This window comes from Rhinolophus hipposideros, assembly GCF_964194185.1.
Source record: "Rhinolophus hipposideros genome assembly, contig: HAP1_SCAFFOLD_53, whole genome shotgun sequence".
Lineage (NCBI taxonomy): Eukaryota > Metazoa > Chordata > Mammalia > Chiroptera > Rhinolophidae > Rhinolophus > Rhinolophus hipposideros.
The window spans coordinates 32,010-49,920 of record NW_027669057.1 but is presented as its reverse complement, the minus strand read 5'-3'; positions in this window follow the sequence as shown (position 1 = coordinate 49,920).

The window sequence follows — 17,911 nt, the reverse complement described above, 5'->3', positions numbered from 1 at the left end:
CCGGGCTCCTGGCGCCCCAAGAGCTGCCGCCCAGCCTGCGTGGTGAGCGCGCGCCAGCTTGTTGGGCAGCGCAGGCGGCGAGCCTCTCCCCTCTCCACGCTGGCCGGCTCCAGCATTGCCACGCCTCCCGCCTGCTCCCCGCCTCCTCAGGACGTCGCCGGCGAGGGCAGCGGGTTACTCCTTACCCACAGCGAGGCCCCTTCGCGCCACCCGTGGCTCCACGGGGCCTCTGCGACTACACTGGCGGTGACCGAAGCCAGACAGACAGGGGTTGGGAGTTGGGGGCGACGCCCAGGCTGGGTCACGGACTGGGACAGACGCACGGAGGCTGTGTTGAAGTGGCAGCTCCCCCACCGGAGTGCTGTGGCGCCCGGGGCTGGGCTCCGTTAAGCAGGCAGTGCCCGGGGGGTGGGCAGTCACCCTGGGACCCCCCGGGCAGGCCTCCAGGATCTGCGGAGTGCCGGTGGGGTCCGAGGCACGCATGGGGTCCCGCACGTGGGAGGAGAGGCTCAGGGACAGGCACCCTCCTCCTGTGGGTTGTGTGCCTGCCGGCCTGCCTGCTTTTCCTCTGTGGTGGTCAGTCCTGGAGCCCCGGGGCGCGGGCCACGCGTGCACGCAAGTGTGGCGCTCCCTCATTCCACTGGTTTGTCGGGTCTCTATTGTGGCTGTGCGCCAGGGGCCGCCGCGGCTGGCCGGGGGGAACCCAGGGCGCAGGGCTCTCCTGAAAGAAGGAAGGGAACTGGGGGAGGGGCCGCGGTGCCTGCCAGCAGAGACAAAGGCCTCTGGTGGGGTGGGGCGGCTGGGCGTCTCCTCGGCCTGCGGTCCGGGGACAACTGGGGCCTCTGTCTCTGGGCCCTGGTGCAGGCAGTAAGATTGTCACCCCTGTGACAAGAACCCCGAGGTGCAAAGGACCGGCACTGCCTTGGCCTGTGGCGAGCCTCTCCCCTCTCCCCGCTGGCCGGCTCCAGCATTGCCACGCCTCCCGCCTGCTCTCCGCCTCCTCAGGACGTCGCGGGCAAGGGCAGCGGGTTAATCCTTACCCACGTCGAGGCCCCTTTGCGCCACCCGTGGCTCCATGGGGCATCTGCCACTACCCTGGCGGTGACAGAAGCCAGAGAGACAGGGGTTGGGAGTTGGGGGGGCGAAAGGAGGGACGCACAGGCTGGGTCATGGACTGGGACAGACGCATGGAGGCTGAGCTGTGCTGTGCTGCGCTGAGCTGTGCTGTGCTGTGCTGTACTGAGCTGAGCTGTGCTGTGTTGTGCTGAGCTGTCCTGTGCTGTGCTGAGCTGTGCTGACCTGAGCTGAGCTGAGCTGAGCTGAGCTGTGCTGAGCTGAGCTGTGCTGAGCTGAGCTGAGCTGAGCTGAGCTGAGCTTAGCTGTCCTATGCTGTGCTGAGCTGAGCTGAGTTGAGCTGTGCTGAGCTGAGCTGAGCTGTGGTGAGCTGAGCTGTGCTGAGCTGTGCTGAGCTGAGCTGAGCTGAGCTGTGCTGTGCTGAGCTGTGCTGAGCTGAGCTGTTCTGTGCTGTGCTGAGCTGAGCTGAGCTGAGCTGAGCTGAGCTGTGCTGAGCTGAGCTGTGCTGAGCTGTGCTGAGCTGAGCTGAGCTGAGCTGTGCTGAGCTGTGCTGTGCTGAGCTGAGCTGAGCTGTGCTGAGCTGTGCTGTGCTGAGCTGTGCTGAGCTGTGCTGAGCTGTGGTGAGCTGAGCTGAGCTGAGCTGAGCTGAGCTGAGCTGAGCTGTGCTGTGCTGAGCTGAGCTGTGCTGAGCTGTGCTGAGCTGAGCTGAGCTGTGGTGAGCTGAGCTGAGCTGAGCTGAGCTGTGCTGAGCTGAGCTGTCCTGTGCTGAGCTGTGCTGTGCTGAGCTGTGCTGAGCTGTGCTGAGCTGAGCTGAGCTGAGCTGAGCTGAGCTGTGCTGTGCTGAGCTGAGCTGAGCTGTGCTGAGCTGAGCTATGCTGAGCTGTGCTGAGCTGAGCTGAGCTGTGCTGAGCTGAGCTGAGCTGTGCTGTGCTGAGCTGAGCTGTGGTGAGCTGAGCTGAGCTGAGCTGAGCTTAGCTGTCCTATGCTGTGCTGAGCTGAGCTGAGCTGAGCTGTGCTGAGCTGAGCTGAGCTGTGCAGAGCTGAGCTGAGCTGAGCTGTGCTGTGCTGAGCTGTGCTGAGCTGTGCTGAGCTGACCTGAGCTGGGCTGTGCTGTGCTGTGCTGAGCTGTGCTGTGCTGTGCTGTGCTGAGCTGAGCTGAGCTGTGGTGAGCTGAGCTGAGCTGAGCTGAGCTGTGCTGTGCTGTGCTGTGCTGAGCTGTCCTGTGCTGAGCTGAGCTGACCTGAGGTGAGGTGAGGTGAGGTGAGCTGAGCTGAGCTGAGCTGTCCTGAACAGCACAGCTCAGCACAGCACAGCTCAGCTCAGCTCAGCACAGCACAGCTCAGCCCAGCACAGCTCAGCACAGCACAGCTCAGCACAGCTCAGCTCAGCTCAGCTCCCCACAGCTCAGCTCAGCTCAGCTCAGCTCACCACAGCTCAGCTCAGCTCAGCACAGCACAGCTCAGCTCAGCTCAGCTCAGCTCAGCACAGCTCAGCTCAGCTCAGCTCAGCACAGCACAGCTAAAACCAGCACAGCTCAGCACAGCACAGCTCAGCACAGCTCAGCTCAGCTCAGCACAGCACAGCTCAGCTCAGCTCAGCTCAGCTCAGCACAGCTCAGCTCAGCTCAGCTCAGCACAGCACAGCTAAAACCAGCACAGCTCAGCACAGCACAGCTCAGCACAGCACAGCTCAGCTCAGCTCAGCTCAGCTCACCACAGCTCAGCTCAGCTCAGCTCAGCACAGCACAGCTCAGCTCAGCTCATCTCAGCTCAGCACAGCTCAGCACAGCACAGCTCAGCTCACCTCAGCTCAGCACAGCACAGCTCAAACCAGCACAGCTCAGCACAGCACAGCTCAGCACAGCTCAGCTCAGCTCAGCTCAGCTCAGCTCAGCTCACCACAGCTCAGCTCAGCTCAGCTCAGCACAGCACAGCTCAGCTCAGCTCATCTCAGCTCAGCACAGCTCAGCACAGCACAGCTCAGCTCACCTCAGCTCAGCACAGCACAGCTCAAACCAGCACAGCTCAGCACAGCACAGCTCAGCACAGCACAGCTCAGCTCAGCTCAGCTCAGCTCACCACAGCTCAGCTCAGCTCAGCTCAACACAGCACAGCTCAGCTCAGCTCAGCACAGCTCAGCACAGCCCAGCTCAACTCAGCTCATCTCAGCTCAGCACAGCACAGGACATCTCCGCTCAGCTCAGCTCAGCACAGCACAGCTCAGCTCAGCTCAGCTCAGCACAGCACAGCTCAACCCAGCACAGCTCAACCCAGCACAGCTCAGCACAGAACAGCTCAGCACAGTACAGCACAGCTCAGCTCAGCTCAGCTCAGCTCAGCTCAGCTCACCACAGCTCAGCTCAGCTCAGCACAGCACAGCTCAGCTGAGCTCAGCACAGCTCAGCACAGCTCAGCTCAGCACAGCTCAGCACAGCTCAGCACAGCACAGCTCAGCTCAGCTCAGCACAGCACAGCTCAGCTCAGCACAGCTCAGCTCAGCTCAGCACAGCACAGCACAGCTCAGCTCAGCTCAGCTCAGCTTACCACAGCTCAGCTCAGCTCAGCTCAGCTCAGCTCAGCACAGCAAAGCACAGCACAGCACAGCTCAGCTCAGCTCAGCTCAGCACAGCACAGCTCAGCTCAGCTCAGCTCAGCTCAGCTCAGCTCAGCACAGCACAGCACAGCACAGCTCAGCTCAGCTCAGCTCAGCTCAGCTCAGCTCACCACAGCACAGCTTAGCTCAGCTCAGCACAGCTAAATTTAGTTCGGCAGAGCACAGTACAGCACAGCTCAGCTCAGCTCAACTCAGGTCAGCACAGCTCAGCCCAGCTCAGCACAGGACAGCTCAGCACGGAACAGCACAGCACAGCTCTGCTCAGCTCAGCTCAGCTCACCACAGCTCAGCTCAGCTCAGCACAGCACAGCTCAGCTCAGCTCAGCACAGCTCAGCACAGCTCAGCTCAACTCAGCTCAGCTCAGCTCAGCACAGCACAGGACAGGTCCGCTCAGCTCAGGTCAGCACAGCTCAGCACAGCTCATCTCAGCACAGCTCAGCACAGCTCAGCACAGCACAGCTCAGCTCAGCACAGCACAGGACAGCTCCGCTCAGCTCAGCTCAGCACACCTCATCTCATCACAGCTCATCTCAGCACAGCTCATCACAGCTCAGCACAGCTCAGAACAGCACAGCTCAGCTCAGCTCAACACAGCACAACTCAGCTCAGCACAGCTCAGCTCATCTCATCACAGCTCATCTCAGCTCAGCTCAGCACAGCTCAGCACAGCTCATCTCAGCACAGCTCAGCACAGCTCAGCACAGCACAGCTCAGCTCAGCTCAGCTTAGCACAGCACAGGACAGCTCAGCTCAACACAGCACAACTCAGCTCAGCACAGCTCAGCTCAGCTCAGCACAGCTCATCTCATCACAGCTCATCTCAGCACAGCTCAGCACAGCTCAGCACAGCTCAGCACAGCACAGCTCAGCTCAGCTCAACACAGCACAACTCAGCTCAGCACAGCTCAGCTCAGCTCAGCACAGCTCAGCTCAGCTCAGCTCAGCTCACCACAGCTCAGCTCAGCTCTTCACAGCTCAGCTCAGCTCAGCTTAGCACAGCACAGGACAGCTCCGCTCAGCTCAGCTCAGCACAGCTCATCTCATCACAGCTCATCTCAGCACAGCTCAGCACAGCTCAGCACAGCACAGCTCAGCTCAGCTCAACACAGCACAACTCAGCTCAGCACAGCTCAGCTCAGCTCAGCACAGCTCAGCTCAGCTCAGCTCAGCACAGCACAGGACAGCTCCGCTCAGCTCATCTCAGCACAGCTCAGCACAACTCAGCACAGCACAGCTCAGCTCAGCACAGCACAACTCAGCTCAGCACAGCTCAGCTCAGCTCAGCACAGCACAGCTCAGCTCAGCTCAGCACAGCACAGCTCAGCTCAGCTCAGCACAGCTCAGCTCAGCTCAGCTCAGCTCAGCACAGCTCAGCACAGCTCAGTGTGGGTGCCTGCCGACGAGAGGAACAGTCCCTGAAGTGGGGAGTGAGGATTGAGAAAAAAAGAAGAGCAACAAAGATGGGATCGGGAGGGCAGGCAATTCTAAGTAGACTCCTGCAGTTCTAAGTAGAATGCCTCAGTTCTAAGTAGAATGCCTCACCCCAAGTTTATTTTTGCAGCTTATATACTCTGGGCCTCAAAAAAGTAACAGAACTGTATGCAATCTAATAGTTACAATATAGGTAATACACAAGGGCTGGTTTCCTGGCCAGCTCCCTACTTCCTGACCTTGTCAATTCTGTGTTCTCAAAGTAGCAAGTTTTGCCTTGCTGGGAGCACAAACCACTCAAGGAAGTCAAAGGTTCAACATTACACAAAACAACACCTGCTAGCAGTTCAGCACGGTTTCACACAGCTCAGCTCAGCACAGCTCAGCACAGCTCAGCTCAGCTCAGCTCAGCACAGCACAGCTCAGCACAGCACAGCACATCTCAGCTCAGCTCAGCTCAGGTCAGCTCAGCACAGCTCAGCACAGCTCAGCTCAGCTCAGCTCAGCTCAGCTCAGCACAGCTCAGCACAGCACAGGACAGCTCAGCACAGCACAGCACAGCTCATCTCAGCTCAGCTCAGCACAGCTCAGCACAGCTCAGCTCAGGTCAGCTCAGGTCAGCTCAGCTCAGCTCAGCTCAGCACAGCTCAGCTCAGCTCAGGTCAGCTCAGGTCAGCTCAGCTCAGCTCAGCTCAGCTCAGCTCAGCTCAGATATAAAAGGCGTCCAAATTGGGAATGAAGAAGTTAAAATATTACTCTTTGCAGATGACATCATGCTATACATAGAAAACCGTAAAGACTCCACCAAAAAGCTGTTAGAAACAATCAATGAATAGAGTAAAGTTGCTGGCTACAAAATCAACGTACAAAACTCCATTGCATTCCTATATACTAACAATGAAATCTCAGAAAAAGAAATACAAAAAACAATTTCCTTTGCAATTGAAGCAAAAAGAATAAAATAGCTAGGAATAAACTTAACCAAGGATGTGAAGGATTTATATGCTGAAAATTATAAGACATTTATGAAAGAAATTGAAGAAGACACAAAGAAATGGAAAGACATTTCGTGCTCATGGATTGGAAGAATCAACATAGTTAAAATGACCATATTACCCAAAGCAATATACAGATTTAATGCAATCCCCATCAAAATCCCAATGGCATTTTTTAAAGAAATAGAACAAAAAATCATCAGAGTTGTTTGGATCCCCAAAAGACCCCGAATAGCCAAAGCAATCTTAAGAAAATAGAACAATACTGGAGGTATCGCACTCCCTGACTTTAGCTTGTACTACAGGGCTACAATAATCAAAACAGCATGGCATTGGCAGAAAAACAGACACATAGACCAATGGAATAGAATTGAGAACCCAGAAATAAAACCACATAAATATGGACAGATAATTTTTGACAAAGAAGCTAAAAACATACAATGGAGGAAAGACAGCCTCTTCAATAAATGGTGCTGGGAGAATTGGATAGCCACGTGCAAAAGAATGAAACTGGACTGCTATCTGTCACCATGTACCAAAATTAATTCAAAATGGATCAAAGACTTAAGCATAAGACCTGACACAATGAACTGCATAGAAGAAAACATAGGTACTAAACTTATGGATCTTGGGTTCAAAGAGCATTTTATGAATTTGACTCCAATGGCAATAGAAGTAAAAGCTAAAATAAACAAATGGGACTATATGAAATTAAAAGCTTCCGCACAGCAAAAGAAACCATCGACAAAATAGAGGCAACCAACTGAAAGGGAGAAGATTTTTGCAAACAGTGCCTCCGATAATGGGCTAATATCCAAAATATACAAAGAACTCATGAAGCTCAACAACAAAGAAAGCAAACAACCCAATTGAAAATTGGGCAGAGGACCTGAAGAGACATTTCTCTAAAGAGGACTTACAAATGGCAAATAGACATATGAAAAAATGCTCAACATCACTAATCATCAGAGAAATGCAAATAAAAACCACAATGAGATATCACCTCACCCCAGTCAGAATGGCTATCATCAACGAGACAAATACTAACAAGTGTTGGAGAGGCTGTGGAGAAAAAGGAACCCTCATACACTGTTGGTGGGAGTGCAGACTGGTGCAGCCGCTATGGAAGGCAGTGTGGAGGTTCCTCAAAAAATTACGAATAGAATTACCATATGACCCAGCAATCCCCCCCCTGGGTATCTACCCCCAAAATTTGAAAAAATTTACACATAAAGACACGTTGCTCCAATGTTCACTGCAGCTTGGTTTATGGTGGCCAAGACATGGAAACAACCAAAATGTCCTTCGATAGATGAATGGATAAATAAATTGTGGTATATATACACAATGGAATACTATTCGGCGGTAAGAAAGATGAAATAGGACCATTTGTGACAACATGGATGGATCTTGAGAGTATAATGCTAAGCGAAATGAGTCAGACAGAAAAAGCAGAGAACCCTATGATTTCACTGATATGTGGTATATAAACCAAAAACAACAAAAGAACAAGACAAACAAATGAGAATCAAGAACTCATAGATACAGACAATAGTTTAGTGGTTACCAGAGGGTAAGGGGTTGAGGGGAGGGAGATGAGGGTAAGGGGGATGAAATATATGGTGATGGAAGGAGAATTGACTCTGGGTGGTGAACACACAATGGGATTTATAGATGATATAATACAGAATTGTACACCTGAAATCTATGTTATTTCACTAAGAATTGTCACCCCAATAAATTTAAAAAATAAGATAAAATAAATAAAATAAAATTACATAGGTTTCAAGGGTTGTCATGAGTGCCTGTAAGTGACATTTCAGTCTCTTCCCGAAAGTCAAGAGGACATTAACCCCTCCACCGGGCCGTATGTCACTGTGTGGTACTCATGACGTAAGTTGGGAACAAAGTCCTTTCACACAGGTTCAGGTAGAGTGAGTAGCACAGCTTTATTTTGGTACCAATGTCCCTCCAGAGGCCAATGCTCTCCTAAGCAGAGAAGATTATGCAGAATAGAATAGAATTTAATAATGAACCATGTCGCAGGGTCAATTGAGGTGGAGAAGGTCGCTGGTCCAGGAGAGACGGCAGGGCCCCGGACAGGTCTGAGGCAAGATGGTCTTGCAAGGAAGAACTTCAGAGAGTCCCGGAGTATTGTGGCTTGCACCCCACAGAGGACTGTCGGATTTCCCAGAGGAACATCGCAGTGGATCATTCCGGACTGTCTGGTTCAGAGCCTCGCAGAGGGTCTTTGCTCCCAGTCAGACCACTCATAGTATTGCTCTTGAACTCTGCTTTTGTCCTCTCTTCCTTGGACTTGTTTCCTCTTAGGTGAGAACCAGAAGTTGTTTTAGTGAACACGTTTACCACTCAATTTTGTTATGCTCAGTTTCACACATAAATATAATCATGCTGACTTACATGTTTATGCTCTAAACATAAACACGTTTACTTTCACTTTACTCTTATCAGTCTCACACATGTGCAGCCATAGTCCTGTTCCTACCAGTAAACAACTTGTTTTGCACACCTCAATCCGACATATGTGATACATTTTATATGCTCTATACAAGGGTACATTTCTGTATTACATCATCCATATATCACATTGTGTGATACCACCCAGAGTCACTTCTCCTTCCATCACCACATATTTGATCCTTTTACCCTCATCTACCACCCATCTCCCTGCTTACCCTCTGGTAACCACTAAACTATTGTCTGTGTCTATGAGTTTTTGTTCACTTGTCTGTCTTGTTCTTTGTTGCTTTCAGATCCCACATATCAGTGGAATCATATAGTTCTCGACTTTTTCTGTCTGACTTATTTTGCTTAGCATAATAATCTCAAGTTCCATCCATGTTGTCGCAAATGGCACTATTTCATCTTTTCTTATGGCAGAATAGCATTCCATTGTGTATGTACACCACAATTTCTTTATCCATTTATCTACCGAAGGACACTTTGGTTGTTTCCAGTGCTGCAATGAACATCGGAGCACCTATACCAATGGAATAGAATTGAAAACCCAGAAATAAACCCACATAAATATGGGGAGATGATTTTTGACAAAGAAGCCAAAAACGTGCAAAGGAGAAAAGACAGCCTCTTCGATAAATGATGCTGGGAGAGTTGGAAAGCCAGGTGCAAAAGAATGAAACTAGACTGTTATCTGTCACCATGTAGCAAAATTACTCAAAACGGATCAAAGACCTAAATATAAGATCTGAAACAGTAAATTGCATAGAAGAAAACATAGGTACTAAACTTATGGGCTTTGGGTTCAAAGAGCATTTTATGAATTTGACTCCAAAGGCAAGGGAAGTAAAAGCTAAAATAAATGAATGGGACTATAGCAAACTAAAGAGCCTCTGCACAGCAAAAGAAACCATTGGCAAAATAAAGAGGCAACCAACCAAATGGGAGAAGACTTTTGTAAACAACACCTCTGATAAGGGACTAATACCCAAAATACGTAAGGAACTCATACAACTCAACAACAAAAAAACAAACAATCCAATTAAAAAACGGGCGGAGGACCTGAATAGACATTTCTCCAAAAAGGACATACAGATGGCTAATAGACATATGAAAAAATACTCAACATCACTAATTATCACAGAAATGAAAATGAAAATCACAATGAGATGTCACGTTATGGCTTTTTTGCCTCGCCTCGCCTCGCCTCACCAACAGAGGGCTATGAAAAGATTTTTTAGTAGGAGTGGAATAGAGCAAAACTTATAGTGTAAAAACTTAATTTCTGATATTGTGGAAGGCAAAGTAAAGGAAAAAAGGGTCTGAAGGAATTTTTGTCTTATGTCTTAAATGCTCATTCTGAGGTGGGGCCTGTCATGCACAAGCCCCTTCTCCACAGATAGAGCTTGCAATAAATATTTTTGTTTCTTTGTTCTTAAATGTGTACAATCAGATATTTGTATATAAGTGAAAGAATATGAGTGAGCCTGAAAATAATGAGAGAGATATCAGAACTTGGGAACAAATCACAGGGAAATGAAATCTGCATCCTTTCGCATGGTTTTTTCTCCATGAACCCTGGGAGGCACTCACACAAGAGCTGGAGAATCCTAAGAAATGCTTCTCCTGGTGAAAAACGTGATGGGGAAGAGCGCCTCTGTAGAAGGAGCATTGAACTCCACTGGGACACTTTCTCTCTACCTCCTCTTTTGAATAGGAGCCTTGATCTGTGGGGCAGGGGAACCAAACACTTTGCTCTTAGAATACTAGTGAAAAGAGATTGCAGCTGGAGAAGAGAACAAGACAATCTATCCTTAGTTGAGGGGCAGGGAAGTACTTGAATTACTAAGAGGATCAGCATGCTGCCTTGAAGGATATGATATCTGGATAAGATTTAACAAAAAAATCAGCATGTCAAAAATTTAAGGAAAAATAGTATCTTTCAGTCGTAAAGTATCTCCATTAAATATTATTTATCAAGGGGGAAAAAGGAACTTCTCAATGAAAAAACATGGTAGACATTACGTTAATAAAATGACCAAGTTTAACATAACCAGTAATAATACAGATTTACATCATGCCCTCCCTGAAATTGTGCAGTGAGAAGGGCGTGTGACCTCTCTGATAGTCATCTCAAAAACCCATAACTGTATTGTACTTATAAGGATATATCAGACAAAATCAAAATTGAGGAGCTGCCTATAAAACAGCTGAGAATTACGCTTAACATGTGTCAAAGTCTTGAAAGTCAAGGAAAATCTGAGGAACTATTACAGATTAGAGGAGAACTATGGCAATCAAAGATTGGATTGGACTGGATCTTGAAACAGAAAGACAACACTTTAGGGGAAACTGGTGAAATCCAAATAAAGTCTCGAGTTTAGAAAACAGTATTGTACCAATGTTTATTTCTTTTTTTTAATTGAAGTTTGTTTGGGTGACAATTGTTAGTAAAGTTACATGGATTTCAGGTGTACAATTCTGTATTACATCATCTATAAATTCCATTGTGTGTTCACCTTCCATCACCATATATTTGATCCCTTTTACCCTTATCTACCACTCCCCTCCCCCCTTACCCTCTGGTAAAATGTTTACTTCTTAATTTTGATCATGCTAACATTAGGAAATTCTAGCTAATGGAAATAAGGGCACTGTGTACTATTTTTGTAGCTCTTCTCTAAATCTAAAATATTAAAATATTAGAAGCTATTTACATGTATAAATGTATGTCAAAATGTATGAATTTGAGGACACTAAGGAATCCAGGAAATACTGAAATGAGTTAGTATAAGTACCAAGAAAACCAGTAGAAGATCAGATTTTTGGAAAATGTGGTCCAGAGATAAAAATCAGATTCAATGGAATATATAATTATTGAGAGCTTAGAAAAATATTCCAGATGTAATAAATTCATGAAAGACAGAAAATTCATTTAAATTTCATGACAGAACTTCCTTTTTGTGGGGCAGAGGAGTCACAGCAATGGACCTACAGAGTAGGGAATGGAATTCTAGCACCCTTCTTGGGTAGGGAGAGAACTCATGTACTTACCGACCGTCAGCCTCCTCCTGAGCCTTACAGGTGTCCTCATCTTAACGAAATGTGAAGTCAAGAGATTTTGGCTCTGGTTTGTGGGATAGGAAATGCAGGTGTACGTATCTTGTTTGAATTTGCATAGTTGACAAATCAGAATAGTGATTCAATAAATTACCCAAAAGAGTAGATAGGGGATGTAAGGGAGATCATCCTCATCTATCATATGGGGAAGGCAATAGTTAAAATATAACATCAATTGCAGAATAACGTTTAGATACAGAAGCAGTATTTGGAGAATAAACATTAATCACCCAAAGAACTCAAAAAGAAAAACTGATGGAGGGCATGTGTTGGACTTGTACAGGAAGGGCAAGATTGAGACAGACACGTATAGTTAGTTCTTTATTGTAAACCTATGATCTTTTACCACATATTTGGAGATATTTTGTTTGCAATATATAGCAAGTAATCTGTTAGAACCATAAAATGATGGGTAAGACAAATAAGTGTGAATATGTTTTTCTTTACATTCTTTTGTGTGTTTATGAGTATATACACATGCATGTGTGGGTATCTATTTAAATGTCAGATACACACACATAGATAGATACGTACGTACATAGATACGTAGATATAGATAGGAAAGAATCATATGCATTCCATATTATAGGTTACCAAATGTAATGCTAAATCACCAAGAAAGATTTTTAGCAATAGAGGCAGACAGTGAAATAGCTCATTTCATAAGCTCTTATATAAGAAAAGACTGCTTTTCTAAGTTGAAGACAAACATTGCGGGGCATATTCCTTTACACTGAAAAATCCTCAGCTCTCAAATCTAGAGCATATTTCAACCAAACTTTCCAAACCAATGTTATTACAACATGATTTATATAAAAGTCACTTGAGAATCACTTGTATTCTTTGATAGGTTGGCTGGAAATGGAATGCACACAGTCAGGCAACTTAAGAAAGCTTTATTGTAAGAGAGCAACAGTATATTGGCTGTGCAAAAGATGGCTACAATCCGGACTGCATGTCTAAAGGAGACTTCCAGTCCTGAAGAGGGGATGAGGAGGTTTTCATAGGGGCTGTGCAGACAGGATAGCATTGTTTGAACATGAAATGTTGAATGACAGCAAGCTAGTAGCTCTTTTGTGGTATTTTTTGTTGTTACAAGCATGGCTCTGTTTGTGTAGGTCAGCCAACATGGCTCTGTCTGTAAGTCAAGGTCTCTGAGACCTAACATTAAATGAAGGTCTCTAACATTCAGAGACCTACCCTTCCAGACTTGTTTGTTATTAAAATGTAGAAAGGCCACCGTGTCTCTATTCTGTAGTTTCTTCAGGCTGAATGAAGGTGGAGAGAGGAGGGAGACGTTGTGGAAGGGGCTGGTAATGTTGTTGTAGGTGAAGCATTTTATGGACAGCTCCATTTGTGCACACCTGGAGTAGGCTCTGCAGGAATTGGGTGAAAAGGTGGAAGAGGCAAAGACCAAAGGCTAGGACCATAAAAGATAATAGTTAAAGGCCCTATGAGGAGAACAAATCAAGAGCCACTCTTAGCTGTAAACTCGGATCGCCACTTGGTTCCTGAGGTGGTGTCTGTGATTCTGGGCCTGGCTGAGATCCTGTGGCAGGGTTTGAAATTCATGTAAGGAGACTCCTAGCCCTGCCGTTCCTTTCGTTACTCCCACAGAGATGTTCAGTGACACTAAAAGCGGATAAGGAGAACGACCATCTTTGGTGCATGAGAGTATATGTGGGGAGAGGTAGAAATTGACTATTGGGGGTGATCTCAATATCTGGAGAAAGGAAACCTAGGATGTAAGTCCCTGTACAATTGGTGAGCAGGCAAGCATATATGGAAGATGAAGAATTAGCTTGTGAGCTGGGTAGAGATAAGGGGTAATGGTAGGCAAAGTGTTATGAGAGGGAAGAGTCATATAATAAAGACAATAATGGGACTCAAGTCTTCTTGGGTTGAAAATCAGGTGATGGAATCAAAGAAAAGGAGCTCTAAAATGGACAAGTAGAGATAAGGAGAAAGGTAGAGATAACGGAGAGGATTTGGAGGGAGAGAGAAGGGGCTGGAGTGAGGTTGGAGTTGTGTGGTTCACGCAATGAGGAAAAGAGGAGAGGGTAGGGATCACAGTTCGTTAGTCTCTGAGTTTTTCCTGCAGGATGTTACAAAGTCAAAACGAGGTGGAGTGGAAATCAGGTGCCATATCACGGAGCCTGGGTGGAGTGGCAGGACAGGGGGTTCAGCTGTTTTTGCAGCTGAGACAAATGAAAGCAGGAGGGGTGATCCAGCAATTGCTGCTGTGGATGTGGTGAGAAGATGGTGGCAAGGCTCTTTCCCAGTTTGTCAACGTCTGACAGGTTCAGGTGTTTGAGATGGACCAAGTTTCCTGGAGCTTAGGGAATGTGAGAAAAACCGAGGAAGTGTCTTGGGGTCGGGGAAAAATGCAGTGTGCATGCTCCCCAAGGATCTGCGGAATGAGGCTGATGGCTAGGAGGTAGTCGACCATTGGTGAGCTATTAGCTGTGAGGTTGTCTGGAAGGAAGGATCTGACATGAGGGAGCTTCTCCCCATCTTCCCTTCCTCTGAGGTCACAACTGACAAGAGCTTCCTGGCTGCTCAGAATGGAGTCTGGGGTGACACCTTCCCTATGGAGGGGTGCGTGAGCCTCAGACAGGTGCAGAGCTGGCTTCTGTCTCCTCCAAGCACTAGCTGTGTGACTTCAGACAAAGACATGGGAAGTCAGTGTCCTCACCTGTCAGGTGGGGATAACGGCTCCCTCTCAGGGTGGCTGTGAGATCAGTGAGGTGATGCAGGTCAGCTCCTGCCCCACAGTAGATGGTCCCTCACTCCCCCTCCCTCTTCCCTTCTCAGTCCTTTCTCTACCTCCATGGGCTGGAAGGATCTATGAGCAAATAGAAGGACTATTAGCAGATAGTCTCCTGGTGGCAGAATGCGCTCTCCTGTTGGTGTCCACACAGCCAGTCCCCTGAGTGCTGACTCTGGCATCTGTGCCAGCTTCGTCCACAGGGCAGCGCTCACCACAGCCCCTCCCTGGTCTTCAAACCCTGCTCATCTCCAAATTCAAGGCCCTTGTCTCAGCTCAGGCCAGAGCGCCTCTCACCGCTCTTCTCACGGGTCTCCCTGCTGCCGTCCTTCCCTCGTCCAGGGCAACCTGCACACTGGGACCAGCTCCATCTTTCTAACTAAGGTGGGGTCTAACCCCGTCACTTCCTGTGCCTACAACCACCAGCAGCTTCACTGGGGCTGGAGAGGAAAGTCTCTGTCATCAGCACAGTGTTGCGACTTTATCAGGCCTCATGTTCTTCTCCTGGTCTCATTTCCTATCATAACACCCCAGTTCACTCACCAGGTACCCCCAGCTGTCACCATTAACCTGTCTGGTGCGGGCTTTGACAGACAGAGGTGTCAGCACTGAGACTGGGCCTGAAAGCAGGAATCTGAATAAAATACAGACTTCAGTGAACAGTCATGCATCAACATGTGTACGTTGATTGTAACAATTCTGGAAAGAGAGGAGAAAGTAAAACTAAAGTTAAGATACACCTATTGCGTCGAAATGGGTGATTTCCATGAACAAAATGGACCCTAAAATAAGGAAAATACTAAGCAATGATCCATCCAGGACCTCATCTTCCCACTTATTCTCGTCACATTGCTCTGGAGTTCCCTCTCCTGGGACAGGGAAGGAAAGGGGACAAAGCAGTTTGGAAGTTCCCCTGAGATCGATCCCTACCCAGTGTCCTCATATCCTGCACCCAGGAAGTCTTGATTTTGATATGTCAGGTAGGACTGGAAGCCACTGAGTTCCCTGGAAGCTGAGGTGCTGGACTGGGGCCAGAGAACAGATGCTGGGTCAGGAAAGCAACAGATTCCACATCACTGAGCCCTAACCCTAACCCCAAACCAAACACCTAACCTGTAAAACCTAAACACTAAACCCTTAGCCCTAAGCCTAAATCTAAACCTTAACATAAACGTAAAACCTTACAACCATAAACCATAACCAACAGCATAAACCGTAACCTAAACCCTCAACGTAATACTAAACTATCTCCAGAAACCACAAACTATGAACCATATCCATAAACCGTGACTATAAACTATAACCAAAAACACATAGCCATAAACCATACATGTAATCCATAATCAATCTCATAAACCATATAACATACATGTAGCCATAAACACTACACATAAACCATAACCAAACTGTAACCCACAATCTTAACTTTAACCCCTGACTCAGCACCACACTGCCCCTCAGCCCCAACCCTAGCCCTGTGGGGACACTACTAGCCCCTAACCAGTCAAATCAGAAGTAGGTCCCAAAGACAGAAGACACAGATCTATGTCCCTTATAGAGTTGTAGTGATGTTCTCTATGTGAAAGGAAGAACTGAAACTGTCTATGCACAGATGACAAGTCGCATCTGAAATACATAACTTCCAAAAGAATCAACAAAAAAATTATTATTACTGTAAAGTAATTCAACGTTAAATGACAAAATATCAATACACAGGAATCTGTTATATTTGTATACGCTAGCAAGGAGTAATCTAAAAAAGAATTTAAGAACACAATTCCATTTTAAATCACATCAACGTTGATAAAATACTTAGGAATAGTGCAAGGCTTCTACACTGAAAATTACAAAACATAATGTCTTTGTTTGCTGAAAGAAATTAAAGGAAACTACCTACATAAACGTGAGGCCATCGCATGGTGATGGAAATTGTTAGGATGGCAACAGAACAGATGCGATGTAAGGATTCAGTGTCATTCCTGTGAAAAGGCCCCAAGGCCTTTGTGGAAAAACGTGCAAGCTGATCCTAATATTCACAGCAAATTTCCAGGGAAGAAAAGAGCCATAAGGATCTTCAAAAACAAAATCAGGTTGGAGGCTCACCCTTCCCAAACGTAATTCGTAATTAGTACAAAGCCACAGTAAGGAAAACATGGTGACACTGGCATAGAGATATACATAGAGATCAATGGAATTGTATTGAGGACCCAGAAATAAACCCGTCGGTCTAAATCAGTAGATTATTTTTGAACATACACATGAAATTTATCATTGTCATTTACAACTTTAATTTATAAAACACAGAAATACGCTTTTTTTCTATTTTTTCTGTTCCTTTTTTTTTTTGCTAAGGAGGGCGCAGCTCACAGTGGCCCATGTGGGGATTTAACCAGCAACCTCGGTGTTAGCAGCACCATGCTCTAACCAAGTGAGCTAACAGGCCACCCTCAGAAAGACATTTTTAAAAGTGCTCTATGACTGGAATTTAAACGCTACAAATATTAGTTTTGTGAGTGTAATTTGTATAAATTACAATCCGATAATTGGAGATTTCTTTTCAGTATGGTTACTATATAAATGAAATAAATGGCAAAAGGACTGAATAGCAATATTTTGTTATCTATGTATTATCAGATACTTTAGGACCTAAACCAAGATTCTGAGTATTCAGACTTCATTTACTGTGTTTCATCTTTAAATACTTCCCTACCTGTATTCTGAGTCAAGTCACTTGATGAAAGGGTGTGACTTGGGATAGCATTTTGTTTCATACCAAAACTTTTCCTATCTACAGTCACCACCTTCAAGGAATTAACATTACAAGGCCAAAGTAATCTGCTGGGTCCCTTTTTCGAACAGTTTGCAAAAAATTGTGGCAACACCCTTGAAAGCCAAACAGATACCCCCAAAATGGGACAATCACGCACGGTCCTGTAAAGTATGTTAAGTTTTCCCCCATCTAAAAGTTAAGCTATAAAATATATGAACTACAGTTGACTTGGTTTCAGGAGAAGCACATCTGAGGATTTACGTTAGTGTTCTCATCTTCAGGCATTACCAGGGAGTCTGTAGGCCACCATGCGATTTACTCTGGATAATGGCAGTGAGGCAGGAAGGCAGATGTGCTCACAATTGGTGATCAACTATAGTCCTGACTCTTCCCATTTTTCAGGCACAACCTAATATTTGTATAAATCAGTAGATCAAATGAACAAGAAACTTCCAATAGTGGCAGGAATGTCACTGTAGCTGTGATCTGTCTGAACACAGAACGAGTTTCATTTTGGAGACCTTTCTGAGCCTTTTCTCTGAGTGGACTGTCATTTTTGGCAGTCTTGTCACAATCAATATCAATTATCATCTTTTAAGGACCTCACCCCTTTCAATATTTGAGAGGACTGCCACCAGTTTCTGAACTAAAACTTTCTGTAA